Below are 17,465 nucleotides of genomic sequence, written 5' to 3'. Positions count from 1 at the left end.
AGAAGTAATAAATTAATCACCCTGCCTGACGCTGCAGTTTTACTGCATGAACAGCTGAAAAGCGATAAACTGCTTCCCATTCATTATTTTGTTGGGGGGGGGGGGGGGGGGGGAGGAGCGGAGTGAGTCAACGAGAAAACGTTTCGAAAAGTTTTTATATTGTGTGCAAAGTTTCTTGGAAGTCGCTAAGTGTGGTCATTCTCAAATAGTGTACGAAAATATTCTGGGTAATCTACACGTCGTAAATTACGCTGCCACGAGACATATAAACAGTTTCTAAGTTTAATACTTGACTTTTGTGTTAAAACTTTAACGTAGGATGTTTTTTAATGAGTAAATTAAGAGAGCATTTTAAATGTTAGATTCTGTCACTAACTGTATGACATATTGAAAATCAAATTCTTGTTGCCTCTGGAAGCAACTGAATTCGTGCAGCATGAATCGCTTTAGCCATTTAGAAATATACTAGGTTGGTTCTTAGTGTTTTTGTTTTACATGTTGGTATTCCGGTTGCTATGGGTTTATTTATCGATTGACCTTTTTATTGGCACTTCACTGTTGCTATCTGAATTTATGCATTGTCATTTTCTCATTTACAGACCGTGAATGGAGTTGTGGACGCCAGAAAATGGAGTTCCAATAGGAAAAATTGGAATATTTCCGACACATTCTTCTGTTTGAGGTCACCAGAGAGGTGTCAGCAGCGAAGGCACCCAGAAACATTCGCGCCGTGGATGGGGATATTGCTATGGGACCGTGCAAGGCGAGAAAATAAAATTTTCTCGTTTCAAGGAGGATCTTTTTGATATTAATGAGTCTCCACGTTCAGGAAGGCCTTCGGGGTTTGATCAAGATCGTTTAAACGCATTAATCCATAATGATCGATGTCATTGTACTCGAGAACTGGCAAATGTGATGGATTGTGATCATTCCACTATGGTGCGACATTTCTATGCAATGGGGAAGGTTCAAAAACCGGGTGTATGAGTACAGCATGCTCTAGTCTAAAATCACAAAAATCAATGGTTGTCCATATGTGCATCTCTGCTTGCTGTCATCCATTGGCTCATGAACAACACCGACCATTTCTATCCCGTATCGTTACTGGTGACGAGAAATGGTACCTTCATGCTAACATAAGCAAAAGATAGCGATGGTTACGCCCAAGCAAAGCAACAACTACCCGTACGAAGATTGCGCGCATCTACAAAAGATAATGTTATGTATCTGGTGGAACAATGACGATGCGGTGTACTGCAGATTGCTTACCCGAGGTGTAACCATCACTGCTGACATTTATTGTCAACAACTGAGACGTCTTGCAGGCGCAGTCCAAGAACAACAACCAGGAAGACTGCGTGAAATGATGCTACTCTATGATAACGTCCGCCCCCATTCTGCTAGACACAAAAAGCACTATACAGGGGTTGTGTTGGGAAATCATTCTATACCCACTTTATGCAGCTGATCTTGCGCACTCAGATTTTCACCTTTTCCGTTTTCTATTGAACAACCTTCAAGGAATTCCCTTTACGAATGAAAATGTGCTCCGAACGTGGCTCGACGAATTCTTCGCCTCAAACCCACGTGATTTCTGCAGACACGGAATGGAAAAGTTACGTCAGAATTGGCGGACTGTTGTAAATAATGAAGGAGAATATGTGATTGATGACTAAAGTCTCTGTTGTGTATACCTGTTGTGTTAATTAAACTTACGAAAAACTTTACGAACTTATGCATCAACCCAATAGATTAGTGCTGACACAACATGATAACGAAAGACAACTACTCATGAAATTAAGTGGGAGAGAGGTACTGGCAGAAGTGAATCTCTGATGATGAACCGCGCGCCGTAACTGCCTAGCTCAAGCTTCAGTACATCTACATCTACAAGGATACTCTGCAAATCACGTTTAAGTACCTGGCAGAGGGTTCATCGAACCACCTTCACAATTCTCTATTATTCCAATCTCGTATAGCGCGCGGAAAGAACGAACAACTATAATTTTCCGTACGAGCTCTGATTTCCCTTATTTTGTAGTAGTGATCGTTTCCTCCTATGTAGGTCGCTGTCAACGAAATATTTTCGCATTCCGAGGAGAAAGTTGGTGATTGGAATTTCGTGAGAAGATTCCGTCGCAACGAAAAACGCCTTTCTTTTAGTGACGTCCAGCCCAAATCCTGTATCATTTCTGTGACACTCTCTCCCATATTTCGCGATAATGCAAAACGTGCTGCCCTTCTTCGAACTTTTTCGATGTACTCCGTCAGTCCTATACAGTAAGGACCCCACACCGCTCAGCAGTATTCTAAAAGAGGATGAACAAGCGTAGTGTAGGCAGTCTCCTTAGTAGGTCTGTTACATTTTCTGAGTGTCCTGCCAATAAAACGCAGTCTTTGGTTACCCTTCCCCACAACATTTTCTATGTGTTCCTTCCAATTTAAGTTGTTCGTAATTGTAATACCTAGGTATTTAGTTCAATTTACGGATTTTAGATTAGACTGATTAATCGTGTAACTGAAGTTTAACGAGTTCCTTTTAGCACTCACGTGGATGACCTCACACTTTTCGTTATTTAGGATCAACTGCCAATTTTCGCAGCATTCAGATATCTTTTCTATCGTTTTGCAATTTATTTTGATCTTCTGATGACTTTATTAGGCTTAGGTTAAGTAGTGTGTAAGTTTAGGGACTGATGACCTTCGCAGTTAAGTCCCATAAGATTTCACACACATTTGAACATTTTTTTTAACACTACCTTCGGGACGCCAGAAATCACTTCTGTCTTACTTGATGACTTTCCGTCAATTACTGCGAACTGTGACCTCTCTGACAGGAAATCACAAATCCAGTCACATGACTGAGACGATATTCCATAAGCACGCAATTTCGCTACAAGCCGCTTGTGTGGTACAGTGTCAAAGGAAGAGTATTCCCTGCAAAAGATTTGATTGAAAATTCGAGTCTCGCTCTGGCACACTATTTTAATCTGCCAGGACGTTTCAAATCAACTGCTGAGTGAAAAATCCTTCCTAAAAGCAAATGCGTTTGCCAGAAGCGGACTGCTACACAGGTGTGACCCCAATGGGCAACGACACAGAGCAGGGAAGAGAAAAACGTCTCGCATCCTGTTGACAGGAGCCGGTGTCGAGATGAGGGAGGACCGGCCCAGTGGACGCCGGTGACTCGGCGCGGCAGCCACCGCCGGTGCAAGCAGTGACCGACCAATAGCGGCTGCCGCCGCGGCGTGCTCTGGTAGGCGCGGCTCTCCAGTGCCGACACAGCTGCGCCGGCGACGGGTCCGCTTCGGCTGGAGGCATCGCAGCAAGCCAGCTCACTCGTAAGTTTGCTACGTTGCCCCAAAAGGGATTATCAGGTATGCACCGTAATTTCAATAAAAATCTTCGGAATGTTTGGCGTGCCGTGTTGTCACACGTCCATCGTTTTGGTCACTGTTACAGGTGGTCTTGTTGGCTTGATGAAAGCCGCCTGAAATATTGGCTGAAACGTTGGACTTTTACTGAAACTGCCAACTATCGCGGTAGCCGACGAGCACATCTGTCATCGTGTCTTGCATAGTTGTCTACAGACATATTTGCCTATCTACTCTGCAAACCGCCGTGAAATGCATGGAAAAGACACTTCCCATTGCACCACGTTGCCGTTCCGTTCTCGTATGGTGGGCGGGATGAATAATTGCATTTTGCTTAAATTCTTCTGTGTGTATTGTGTTCGCCTAATACTATATTCGTTGTCGCTATGGGAACGATACGTATGGAGTTGTAGAATATTCCTAGATTCCTCACTCAAAGCGGACTAAGAAGACTTTCACGGTATAGTTTGTCTGTCTTCAAAGGTCTATCAGTTCGGGTGCTTTAACAATTCAGTAACGCTTTCCCAGGGGTAAAAGAAAAAAAATAAATAAATAAAAACCGATGACCATTCGTGTTGCTCTCCTTTGTATACGTTATTCTTATATGGTATGAGTCGCACACACTTTAAAGTGGGTTGCACGAGTGTTTTGTAGGTATTTCCTTTGTAGACTCTTTGTCACACCGTCGGTTACAGGAAGGTTCCTATCGGTGATATCATATATTTATTTATTGATTTGTTTATTTATTGCTTATTTTGCTGTTTTATATGCAATTACGGCTGTAATCTGTTGATTCAGTGTCCAGTGCCTGTCACGTCTGCACATCAGAACTAATTGTTTGGAATATCCTCTAAGAAAACCGGTGCTTGTCTTCATTTCAACCACGGTTGCGACAAGGATACTTTCTCAAAAAGAAGTAACTAATTAGAAGCTTGTGCGATCCAAGCTCGAGCTCGATTCGTTTTCCTGGGATGTATAGTGGGCGTAGGAGAATTACGTATTATAAGGTAAACGCCAGGCGGAATCCTATAAAAGAATTGTCGAGTAACAGGTGATGGGCTGTTCTTTTCAAACAAACATTTCACTTATTTTAAGGACACGATAATTCTCTGTATGCCGTTATTGTGTTGATGTTTTTGTAACAAAATTAGATGCAACGCGTTGATAGAATTGATCTGAAAACATTATTCCCACGGAGCATTTTCGAATTGAGTAGGAAGGATAATATGCAATATTTCACAAGCTGAGACATAGTCGCGAATTAGAACAGTAGTAGAGGAAGTTTAGAACTTGTATCATTTATTCTAGTCTATGCCCCCCCCCCCCCCCCAAAAAAAGTCCTTAGTCTATAGATTTCGGTCAGTGGTGATCAACTTCAGATCCGCAGAAAAAGGGAAACGGAGTACAAGGAATGGACAGTCTATACCTTGTAACCAATAATTATAACACAATTAAACGCATTACTTTCATACGCACAGAATTATCGGAAAAATACTGCTGTCTGAGCACAAAAAAGGCGAAATCGTTTCTCTTTATAACACTGACAGGAAAGGGGGGAACCAGCTGCCTCAATCCACGTTCCACCTTCCTGTAACTTTAAGCCTGCACGTAATAATTAACCCTAGAATTCTAAAGTGAGGAATATGTTACATTGCTACCAAACCATCGTTAAGCTTACTGTACCACATTTTATGCAAAAATGGCTCTGAGCACTATGGGACTCAACTGCTGAGGTCATTAGTCCCCTAGAACTTAGAACTAGTTAAACCTAACTAACCTAAGGACATCACAAACATCCATGCCCGAGGCAGGATTCGAACCTGCGACCGTAGCGGTCTTGCGGTTCCAGACTGCAGCGCCTTTAACCGCACGGCCACTTCGGCCGGCACATTTTATGCAGATGAAGTCATAATTTATAGGTTATGCTTTAGCTAATCACAATTATTAATTATCCAATGGTACGGTATGTTACATATCAAATTAAGTCTTATTTTATACACCTTACTGCAAACCTAAATTTTACAAGGGTTTGGTAATCTATGTTTAGTAGGATCCAAAGATTCACTCATGCACACTAAACTTACCACAATGAATAATCTATGTTTGTTGCTCACTACTGCGAATTTGCCACAGTTCATCGCGAGTAGCCTGACTTTTCGTTAAAAAAGTGCTTTGGTTTGCTTCAAAGATTCACTTCTTCTGTAGTTAATTGCTTCTGCAGTTAATTGCTATTAATTTAATATCTTTGTCTGTTGGAGTTCATAACAATTATTTTAGATTTTTCTGGAGTTATCTGGGATAACCATGATTAAAGCCGAGTCCTGGCCATTCTGATAAGGTGTTCGGAGACCAGTGAGGAGCTAGGCTGATTACTCCAAGAAGACCACGGCTAGTTACTTTACATGCTCTTGCTAGTGTTCCGTTGCCGATACTGGCTTGCTTAAACTCTTTTGCTTTCCCTCCCCCACATAACTTTTCTACTTCGCCCTCCATCATTCTTAAATAAATTTTTGGTTAATTAACACATTAGAAAAGGCGCAGCAAACTGTTTTTGAGTGCTAGCTAACGTCTTTTGTGTCTTGTGTTGCAGGTGCACCTCACTTACAGTTCGCCATGTGTCTACTGGTGTCAGTCTTGTTGCTGGCAGCATCCGTAGAACCCACCACTTGGGACGGCATCATGCCCTGGTTCTCAGATTCCAGTAAGTGCTACGGATAGTCTAGCAGATTACTTATATTTCAGCAGAGCTCGGATACAGAGAAAGAAGAGTAGCAAATCTACTATATCATTGTGTGCTACAATCAGGAAGTTGAATGTTTCACTGTAACGGATTTCTGCGAGGATGACTTAACTGAAACTCAAATCATTCAATTCAATATGAGTCATGTAACTTTGACATCCATGTTGTGGTTACCGGTCCGAAGACTGGTTTGATGGAGCTCTCCATGTTACTGTATCCTGTGCTAGCCTCTCCATCCCCGCATTAACTACTGTGACCTACGTCCTTTTCAATCTACTTATTGTATTCATCGCTTTGGTCTCCTTATACAACTTTAACTCCTCACACTTCCCTCCAATACTAAATTGGTGATCCTTTGATGTCTCAGAATGTGTCCTAACGACCGATCCCTTCTTTTGGTCAAGCTGTGCCACAAGTTTCTTGTCTTCCCATTTCTACTCAGTATTTCCTCATTAGTTACATGATCTACTCATCTGATCTTCATCATTCTTTTGTAACACCACATTTCGAAAGCTTCTCTTCTGTTTGTTCAAACTATTTTCGCCCGCGTTTCGCTCCCATACATGACTACACTCCGGACAAATACTTTCAGAAAAGACTTTCTAACATCTATTTTCGATGTTAAAAAATTTCTCTTCTGCAGAGATACTTTTCTTGCCATTGCCAGTCTACACTTCACATCCTCTCTGCTTCGGCCATCATCAGTAATTTTGCTGCCCAAACAGCAAAACTCATCTACTTTTTAAGGTCTCATTTCCTAATCTAAGTCCCTTAGGATCACCTAATTTAATTCGACTGCATTCCATTATCCTTCTTTTGCTTTCGTTGAGGTTCAACTTATACCCACCTTTCAAGACACTGTCCATACCGTTAAACTGCTCTTCCAAGCCCTTTGCTGTCTCTGATAGAATTACAATGCCATCGGCAAACCTCAAAGTTTTTATTTCTTTTCCCTGAACTTTAATTTCTACTCCGAATTTTTCTTTGGTTTCCTCTACTGCTTGTTAAGTATACAGGCCGAATAAAATCGGGGATAGGCTGCAACACTGTTTCACTCCCTTCTCAGTCACTGCTCGCTTTCATGCCTCTCGACTCTCGTTACTGCCATCTGGTTTCTGTAGATGTTGTAAATAGCCTTTCGCTCTCTCTCCAAGTCCACAAATGCTATAAATGTATGTTTGACTTTCCTTAACCTATGTTCTAAGATAAATCGTAGGGTCAGTATTGCCTCGCATGTTACTACATTTCTCCGGAATCCAAACTGATTTTCCCCGAGGTCGGGTTCTGTCAGTTTTTCCATTCTTCTGTAAAGAATTCTTGTTTATATTTTGCAACCATGACTTATTAAACTGATAGTTCGGTAATTTTCCTGCCTGTCAGCGACTACTTTCTTTGGAATTGGAATTATCACATTGCTCTTGAAGTCTGAGGGTACTTCGCCTGTCTCATGCATCTTGCACAGCAGATGGAAGAGTTTTGTCATGGGTGGGTCTCCCATGGCTACCAGTGGTTCTGACGGAATATCGTCTTCTCCCGGGCCTTGTTTCGATTTAAATCTTTCAGAGCTCTGCCATATTCTTCTCGTATCTCCCATCTCATCTACATTTGGATTTACTTCCCTTTCTATAACACTGACTTCAATTTCATCTCCCTTTAGAGACCCTCCATGAACTCCTTCCATCTTTCAGCTTTCCTCTCTCTGCTTAGAGCTGGTTTCCCTTCTGAGCTCTTGATATTCATACTGCTTCTCTTTTCCCCAAAGGCCTCTGATTTTCCTCTTGTGAAATACGCTTCTAAGTACTTACATTACATTTGTCCTCTAGCTAGTCTGCTCAGACATTTTGCACTTCCTGTCGATCTGATAGTTTAAATGTTTGTATTCTCTTCCGCCTGCTTCATTTGCTGCATTTTTATATTTTCTCCTTTCTTCAATTAAATTCAGTATCTCTTGTGTTGTCCAAGCATTTGTGCTAGGCCTTGTCTTTTTACCTATTCGATCCTCTGCTGCCTTTACTATTTCATCTTTTAAGGTTTTGTAAACTGATAAACGTTTCCAAAGACTATCTGTACACTAACGGGCAAGTGTTTAACTACATTGTTAATACTCTCATTTTTGTACTGTCCAGGATATTTATACAACAGGTTTTTAATGGAGTTATGTATTTCTTTTAACTACATTAGACAGCGCCAGGAATAAGGCGTTCAGGTGTATATTGATAATGCTTGCAGCGTTCAGGTGTATATTGATAAAGCTTGCAATGAAACTATTAGAAGAAAAGGTGGAAAACATGCTAAATGTAAAGGCCTAGTCCAGTGACACATAGGAGGTTTTGTTAAAGTGAAATTCATGTCAAATGAAGGAGAAATTACATTGAATCTGCAGCCTCAGCCCACAAATTCTCTACATATCCCGCGTTCCTGCGAATATTTAAAATGTAAATCTTAACATATGTTACACCACTATACTCTCCATTCCAAGAGCTACAGAACAAAGTTCAAAAGGTTCATTGTTCTATTTTCAAAACTTACTTCCGTAACTCTTTATATAAGCATGTACCTTATCGTGTACTGCATCCCGTGAAAAACTTGTTCCAGTGTTTTGATCTGTCAATGAGGTACTAGTGACATCCACGCGAACTACGAATAGATTAGGCCAAATGTAACTACAGGAGCAGTGCTGTGCTCAGAGAAATGGTCGACACAAAAGATACGCTGTTACAGAGATGAGTACTGTTGCCTTGTAAATACTCAGAGTTATGTGATGTTCCTTCGAGCTGTAAGTAACAAACGCCTTAACGAAGGCGCCTTGTGCAGCATCGACAGTATCACAACATACCAGTAATATAAACACTTTAGGCTCGCAATCTCTTCTTACACTCGTTAAGAGTTATTAACTACATGTTAAACAGCTGGTAGCAGAGGACAGCTCTGATACCGCACGGTGTGTTGTTTACTGCTTATTCCGCTCTCTGAAGGTCGTAACATGCGGTCAGCAAGAATGAGGAATTACTGGATGACGACTTCTTCTTATCACTTGACTCACGCAACTGTCGACGATATATCAATCTAATAACATGTTACTTCACGAATGTTATGTACTCCGTGAGTCACTACTTAGCTATGATGTGTAGTGAAAACGACTAACGACACTGGATTGCTCGATTTCGTATCGATACAAATTATTGTGAAAGATTATTTCCCAGATGTCCACTAAAAAGAAACTCCCTCTTGCTGTTGCGTTGGTATGTGATCAGTTAACTCTTACAATTAACGACAGACAAATTACGTTATTTTGATTGGAAATGCAGAATTTTTCTTCGGAAAGGGGTGGTGGAAGTGGAAAGCCTAAATAGTTGCGAACACTTCTCAATTCAGGGCTAGCAATGGAGATGGTCCCTCTGCAAAAAATTGGTAGGCATTTTAAAGTGAGTCCTGACCCAGTAAGTGGAAACTTTATGGGCACGGTATATTGTCGATTGTCTTGGAAAATTATTACTCACAACATAGGGCATAGAGAATTGTTTTCAAATTCAGTTTGTTTTTTCCAGTCATGGATAAGAATAAATTACAGCAGCATCGATCTCCTGTAGTGCGAGTACATTCACGTACGGCAAATGAAATACTTGGCGCTTATGGTGTGATTTTGTCTTAGAAAATGAATACAATTATAAAAGTGCAAACCAAAATTAATGCTTTTTGGGAGCTCTAACAAGGTAAAACCCAGAATGTGTTCCATTCACAATGTCTGTGCTAAATGCTTTAGTGAAACGCGAAAATTTGTGACAAAACATGAGTCTTCTAGGAGATCAATTAAGAAATTAGCACCATTTCTGTTTGGTCAACAGCTATGAAATTTTAATTTCGTCAAATATATTGACTTCTCAATTGTTTCGGTATTTGTCTAAGGGATATGTAGTTGATTAACATTATCGTTAGAAATCAGGAATCCTGCTTCTCTGTAGTAGAGCCACATGTGGCGCACCTCTATTGGACAAAGAACGTCTTTGACACCAAAACTATTATGGACGTGTCAGTTTCATGTTCCATGGATCATTTGAACGACTGATCGTAATGGTGTGGAAAGAGACATTATACTCACCGCCTTTTACATAGTACAGCAGCAGAAATTATTCTTTGGAATAGAAGGAGGTGTCAAGAAGAAAATTTGTCAGTTCGTTTTTAAATTTAACTTGCGTGTCTGTCAGACATTTGATATCGGAGGGTAGCTGATCCATACTTTAGGTACAGCTCTGTGCAGCCCTTTTTGTGCTATAGGTAACCTTGATCTAGAATACTAAATGCCATTTTTTTCTTATGATATTGTAATTTTGTCATCATTGTTCCTTTCGAATTACAGTGGATTATTTACAGCAAACTCCATGAGGGAATAAATTTAGGCTACTGTGAATCAGTAGTCAGAATGACCAACTCCTTGAGCAGATGTCTAACTATTATCATGAATGAACACACGTTATTCCTACAGCACGTTTCTGAGCGATCAAGATTTTCTTTCTAAAAGACGAATTACTCCAAAAAATTATTCCATATGGCATTTTTTGAATGAATCAATGAAAATACAGAATACGTCATCAGACGATTATTTAGTTGTCGAAGAAGAACTGCAGTTGCTACGGGAGGGTCACAGTTCTAATCAGTAATTCTGCAGTCTGGCTAACTGGCTCGCAATGGTAAAGGTCAAAGGACAGGCGAAGAATGACTTTATTGTTCATATTATGCGTTTCTGAATTAATCCATCATCAGATATTCAGGAGTGTTTGCTGCGCGTAGATATGGTGCTTCAAGTGGTATGTGAAACAAACAGACGAAAGATAGTCTGCGAATGTTTATATAGTTTGTCCTCTGACAGCCACGATTCGACAGGCGTCACGTGGGGATGGTAATTGGCCCTCTACAGGAAAAAAGTACCTGGCCATTGGTCCGACCAGCAGTTCGAATCTCGTCACTGAAATCGTCGTTACGCCGATTTTCAAATTCAAATGTTATCCTCAGTTTCTGACTGATTTCCAACCCTGTTTTAGTTTGTGTTGTTGTGTAAGACAGGTCCAGTTTTGTTCAATGGTACTGATCTGGGCTCACGCTACTTTTAGTCGTAACGGTTGCTCTGTACTGCACTTTCGGCAACCGATTAAACGGTGAGATAGACTTCCACACGCGCGAGCTGCTACTCAGTGTAAGATTACGACACAAAAAGTTATATTCTGGTCTTTGAATGATCCATCACTCAGAGACGAAACATCAATGTACTTGTGAGAAGAAAATGACTTTCTTTTGAGATGCAGGGGCCATTTGTTCCATAACTGACGAGTTACTCCTATGACAAATCTGGAGCTTTGTTACTTGTGAATTCGAAACCGGATCATTGGTGCACAGATCACGATACCAAACTTACATGGAACTCTCACTGATAGAGTTAGCTTTTCACCGTCTCTAGACCGTTTCAGATTGACAGACGCGCAGACTCGACCCCCGTGGCTGGGGTTTACCCAGAGGAACGCAGGTGTGTGAATCCCGGTGGTGGAAGAAAATTTCTTGGCTTTGGCGTAGCGGGCAAAAAGGAGGTGGTTAACAGCACAGAATGTCACTCAATGCAGCAGCGTCTCGACTCCGGCGCTCTGTGCAATGTCCCGTAGAATCAACTTACACTGGTGTAAGTGGATCTATCGGATGTGGATATGGGCATCTGCAGCCTCTCTGGCGGTGTTCAAATAAAGCAGTCTACGTGCCTGTACCTTCGTTTCACAGTTATAGCTATGCATAACAGTACACACACAATACTGCACTACAAGATCACTGCATATAATTTCATTATAGACACGTCCCTAACAAGGAGGAAGATAGCACTAACCGGTCTTCGCTTCGACATTTCCGTGACTGCACTCCGAGGCCCCACATATAACTACTCGTTCCGACGCTGAGTACATGAGGCATGTAGAGAATTAGAGCTGTCTGGAGTAATTTTATACTTTCAAATATTAAAAATCTTTGGAAACATGTGTTGAAACCTTCTCGAAGCCAGCGCTGAATAAAATTGGTAAATACTTTTAAAGCAATATTTGTTTCACCATCACTTTTGCAACAGCATTTTTTTATTATATTACTTTCGTAAATTCTTTTCAAACCTGAATTGGCTATGGCTAAATGTAAAGAAAAGAATGTTTATTTCGAATTCGATAGCGATTTTCTCGAACTGTATCAATAGTGAAAAACTACACGTATTAAAGATACAAGGAACTTACATCCAGATGAACTAAACGAATAGTGACACTAATGAACAGATACGAATTACCATGCTATACCCTACATATAGTGCATATCTGTCACCTTCGTGTTAGGTTCCTTCCAAGTAAAATGCATACAGAACTTAAGTGCGGTGCTATAATGTAAGCAGCAGCGTGATCTGCAGATCGTGGGCGTCTTAGAATACATAAAAGAAAAATCTGATATAGTAAGCACTGTACTTACCTAATTAGCGAGCACTGTTGGTGACGTCGCAAGCGATACACGTTTCCCAGTGTGACGATGATCACGGCGCTGAGATCACGCGGTGGAGAAGGTTCACCAGTCACTGGAAGAACGAGAGAACTACGTTAACTGTGGGAGAACTGGGCTTATTGAATGAGTCGCGATATCACAAGAGGGGGGGGGGGGGGGCGGCTGAGGAATGCCGACTGATGCAATGTTGCAACTGTCGAGGAAAATGCGGATGGAGATACTGGTGCTATTCGAGAAGCTTTGTCACAAATCTTTCGTAAGCCGTTTTTGGCGAACGCGTCACAGCGCCTCTTCGCGATAAACGGTTAAAACGGTTATGTCACTGGCGCGAAGTCACGCCTGCAGCTGAAACGTCATGTATTATCTCCTTGTGGTTACGAGATAAGCTCGATTCCGCGTCGTCATGGCGCGAATGTTCCCCGTATAACACGACAGTGCATAGGTTTTGCATCCTTCTAATCTACATTTGGAGCTGAAGGGGGATATGTCTCAGTTAATCTTGACCAACAAACACATTATCCGACTTTACATCTTTCTCTTTTTCATCGAATTCGGCCATTTGCGGCCTATGTATTCAATTTCGCTTTGGATCGCTATTCTCCGTTCTTTCTCCTCAGTACTTCCCCATTCCTTTATTTTGCATTTTCTCTGTACCTCAATAGAGGTGCTTCTGCGTTTGCATTTCTCCTTTTCTTGAAAGTCATGGAAGATTTTATTTTTTAATTCCGTATTTTCTTAATTTTGAACGTCTGAATCTGTTTTATTGTGGCGCATACGCCTTCGTAATGAGCCGGGCAATTATGGAGTCTGTCTAAATACACTGACAAAAAAAAAGTCGCGACGCTAAGAAGGAGTTGTGGGACATAAATGAAAGTTGGCAGCCGTGTTTCTACATCTGAAAGAATGATATCTATTCCAATTTCGCGATAGTCGCTTAAGAGTGCATCGCAAATGAGGTTTGCTTTAAATACGCGCTGTAACGATCGTGAGCGTTGGTTATCTTTGAGATTGGACGTGGTGAGTGGATGTCAGCCATGAATGCCTTTAAGGCGACAAATACGCTATTATCAACACCTCACTGAGTTTGAACTAGGTCGTGTAATAGGGCTACGAGAAGGCGGATGTTCCTTCTGTGATATTGCAGTAACACTTGGGACGAATGTAGCCACTGTACATGATTGCTGGCAGTGGTGGTCATGAGAATATACGAGGTCGCAAGAAGACCGGCCTCTGGACAGTCACGTGGCAGTATCGACAGGGTAGACTATCATGTTTGGGGTATGGATCTGGCGCATCGTACTGTATCTCCAGCAGCAATCTGAACAGCGGTTGGCACCACAACGACACAACGAACTGTTGCAGATGGGTTACTTCAAGGACGTTCCGAACCAGGCGCCCTGTAGCTTACAGTCCACTGATCCCAAAACACAGCCATTTGCGACTTCAATGATGTCAAGCAAGAGGTTATTGGAGAGCAGAGTGGAGGCCTGCTATGTTTCTATGAAAGCTGCTTCTGTCTACGCGCCAGTGATGGCCATGGGTTGGTTAGAAGGAAGGCCAACCTGTCTGTGTGCTAAACGCACTGGACCTACACTTGGAGTTAAATTCTGAAGTGCGATTTCATATGACAGGAGGAGCACTCTAGTGATTATCGTACGCAGTCTGACTGTAAAATTACACAATTTGGTGGCTGGACCTGGTGAGCTGCCATTCATGAACAGAATTCCAGGGGGTGTTTATCTAACAGGACAACGCTCGCCTACATACCGCCGTTGTAACCCAACATGCATTACAGTATGTCAACATGTTGAGTTGGCCTGCTCCATCACCAGATCTGTCTCAAATCCAGAACATGCGGGACATCGGACGACAACTCCAGCGTCATCCAAAAACGGCATTACCCGTCCCTGTTTTGACCAACCAAGTGCAACCGGAATGGAACTCCATCCCACAAACTGACATCGGAACCTGTACAACACAATGTATTTACCCCCCCAGGGGGTCCACAACTCTTTTGTGGACACGTGTGTAGCGAGCACGGGACCCTGAGCTAATGTGGCCCTCCTTCCTTTCCGGGCTGCATACCTTCCCTTCCCTTTCCGCATCCCTCCCCGTCCCCAATCTTCGCCCCCCCCCCCCTCACCACTGGCTCTTTCCTTCCCTTTCTCCCCCTCTGGGAGTATGGTTTCTGCCTACGTCCGGAGACGGACGCTCGAAACTTTTCCAACTTACTTGCTTTCTACACTTACAAGTCCTCGTCCTTCCTCTGTCCTTCTCTTTTCCTTCCCTTTTCCTTCCCTCTTCTCCTTGCCCTTTTCTCCGCTGCGGCGTTTGAGACCCCCTCTTCTTTCCTTTGCCTTTCTCTTTTTTCCTCCCTGTGCGTGTCTGAAGGCCGACCCACGCACTTCCATGCGTAGCCGGTGACGGGGTAACGCGTAATTCCCCGCCCCGGGTAGACAGGTAGGACACGTACGTACCCCCTGGTAACGGCCAGGCCCAGGGAGGGGTGATTACCCGAGCTGATACCTTCCGAAAGTGCCGATTGGTCCCTCCGTCCGTTTGTCGGGAGGTGTGACCTGAGGTGTGAACAATCGCCTAAGGCGGGTGTGCCCTCGGTGAGGGCCCCCACAAGGGAGGAGCGCGCCATCGGAGACGCCGGTAATCATGGGGGATTCTTCCGCAATGGTTTCCTCACCTTCCACTATGTCTGCTCACAAACGTAAGTTCACTGAGTTTCAGCCACAGACGGTTCTTCCATCGTTGCCACAGTTCCTTGTTGTTTCTCGGTCTGACGAAGGTCACGACTTTTCCACGGTCAACCCTTTCATTATTCAGAAAGGTGTCGACGCAATTGCGGGTCCTGTAAAGTCTTGTTCCAGATTACGGAATGGCACCCTGTTGTTGGAAACACACAGTGCCCTCCAGGCTCAAAAATTGCTGCGTACTTCTCTGCTCCACACCTTCCCTGTCCGGGTGGAACCGCACCGTACCTTAAATTCCTCGCGTGGAGTCGTTTATACACACTCCCTCGATGGATTGTCTGACGAAGAAATTCAGCACTACCTGTCTGACCGGGGCGTCACAGCTGTTCATCGGGTTATGAAAAGGGTTGACTCGAACATCATTCCAACCCGCACTGTCTTCTTGACATTTGACAAAGTTCAACTCCCATCAAAAATCAAAGCAGGCTATGAGATAATTTCCGTTCGCCCTTATGTCCCAAACCCTACGCGTTGCTATTGATGTCAGCGGTTCAATCACACCAGCCAGTCCTGTTCCAATCCGGCCAAATGTGTTACGTGTGGCAAGGATGCCCATGAGGGTGCTTGTCCACCTCCATCCCCTCGCTGCATCAACTGTATGGGTGACCACGCTGCTTCCTCTCGAGATTGCCCCGTTTTTAAGGACGAAAAACTCATCCAGGAAATAAGAGTGAAGGAAAAGGTGTCGACCTTTGCTGCTCGAAAGTTACTCGCCAGTCGACAGCCCACCGTGCCTCAGAAAGGAAAATACAGCACTGTCCTTGCTTCTCCTCGGCCAACAAAGGAGGCGGCCACGCAGACTTGCGACCTCACCTTTAATACCACGGTCGTCAGATCGGCCAGCGCAAAGATCGCCCGTTCAACCTCACCACTTTCGCCTGCCCACTCTATGGCTCACCCTTCGTCGGGTTCTGCTAAATCTCGAGCCCAAAAGTCAGACGCCAAGTCTTCGAAAAAAGAGCATTCTCGTGAAGAGTTTTTACGTACCGCAACTTCACAACCATCGGTTCCTCCTTCATCTAAACATCATACTTCCAAGAAGGCTACGAAGAAACACAGTTCCTCTCCTTCTCCGCCAAGGCATGTCCCATCTACAGCACCACCTGGCGGAAATCGCCCTCGGCCGTCTTCTGTGCCGCCGAGGCGCACTGCTGGTGGCCGGTCAACTGGCCGATCGTTGGTGGCTGGAGCTGCTCCTGACCAACCTATGGATCAGGATCTTCTGCCTTCGACTGAATGCCATTCCATACTGTCGGTCGCAAGCTCTGAGCAGTCGTTGAGTTGACAGCACCCTTGGTCACGTTCCTCCATTTTCTGTTCACCCTATGTCCATTATCCACTGGAATATCCGCGGCATTCGAGCTAATCGGGATGAATTGTCGATCCTCTTACGATCCTACTCGCCGGTCATCTTCTGTCTTCAGGAAACAAAGCTGCGTCCCCATGACCGCTTTGTTCTCCCTCATTTTCAGTCCGTCCGATATGACCTCCCCTCTGTTGAAGGCACTCCAGCCCATGGAGGACTCATGATTCTGCTCCACGATACTCTCCATTATCACCAAATCCCCTTAAACAGTTCCTTCCAAGCTGTCGCCGTCCGTCTTTCCCTTTCTGGATACACGTTCTCTCTTTGTACGGTATACATTCCATCGTCCACACCAATGGCACGAGCTGATCTCCTTCATCTCCTTGGTCAGCTTCCACCCCCCTATTTGCTGGTTGGGGACTTCAATGCCCACCACCCGCTTTGGGGATCTCCGCATCCTTGTCCACGTGGCTCACTATTGCTAGACGTCTTCCATCAAGCGGATCTAGTCTGCCTCAACACTGGGGTCCCCACATTTTTGTCTGCCTCCTCGACACATTTCTCTCATTTGGACCTTGCGGTCGGTACTGTTCCGCTAGCTCGGCGCTTCGAATGGTTCGCCCTTGATGATACACACTCGAGTGACCACTTCCCATGTGTTCTTAGACTGCAGCCTCAACTGCCATATATGCGCTCGCGACGCTGGAAATTTGCCCAAGCCGATTGGACAGTTTTTTCGTCTCTAGCGACATTCGATGACCGTCGCTTTC

The 17,465-nt window shown here is 43.6% G+C and overlaps 1 long non-coding RNA gene across 2 annotated transcripts in view; it reads left to right on the top strand.

The window, feature by feature from the left end:
- The first annotated feature begins 3,187 nt into the window (after positions 1-3,187).
- The window catches only part of LOC124614015, a 96,021-nt gene continuing 81,743 nt past the window's right edge, over positions 3,188-17,465 (top strand). For both annotated transcript variants that reach the window (XR_006979677.1, XR_006979678.1), the window contains exons 1-2: positions 3,188-3,341; positions 5,965-6,075. This is a non-coding gene — a long non-coding RNA (uncharacterized LOC124614015). The remainder of the gene's footprint in view (positions 3,342-5,964; positions 6,076-17,465) is intronic.

This window comes from Schistocerca americana, chromosome 4 (assembly GCF_021461395.2).
Source record: "Schistocerca americana isolate TAMUIC-IGC-003095 chromosome 4, iqSchAmer2.1, whole genome shotgun sequence".
In the NCBI taxonomy this organism is placed as follows: Eukaryota; Metazoa; Arthropoda; class Insecta; order Orthoptera; family Acrididae; genus Schistocerca; species Schistocerca americana.
Note: the sequence above shows the minus strand (reverse complement) of the source record. Positions and strands in the feature narration are given on the sequence as shown.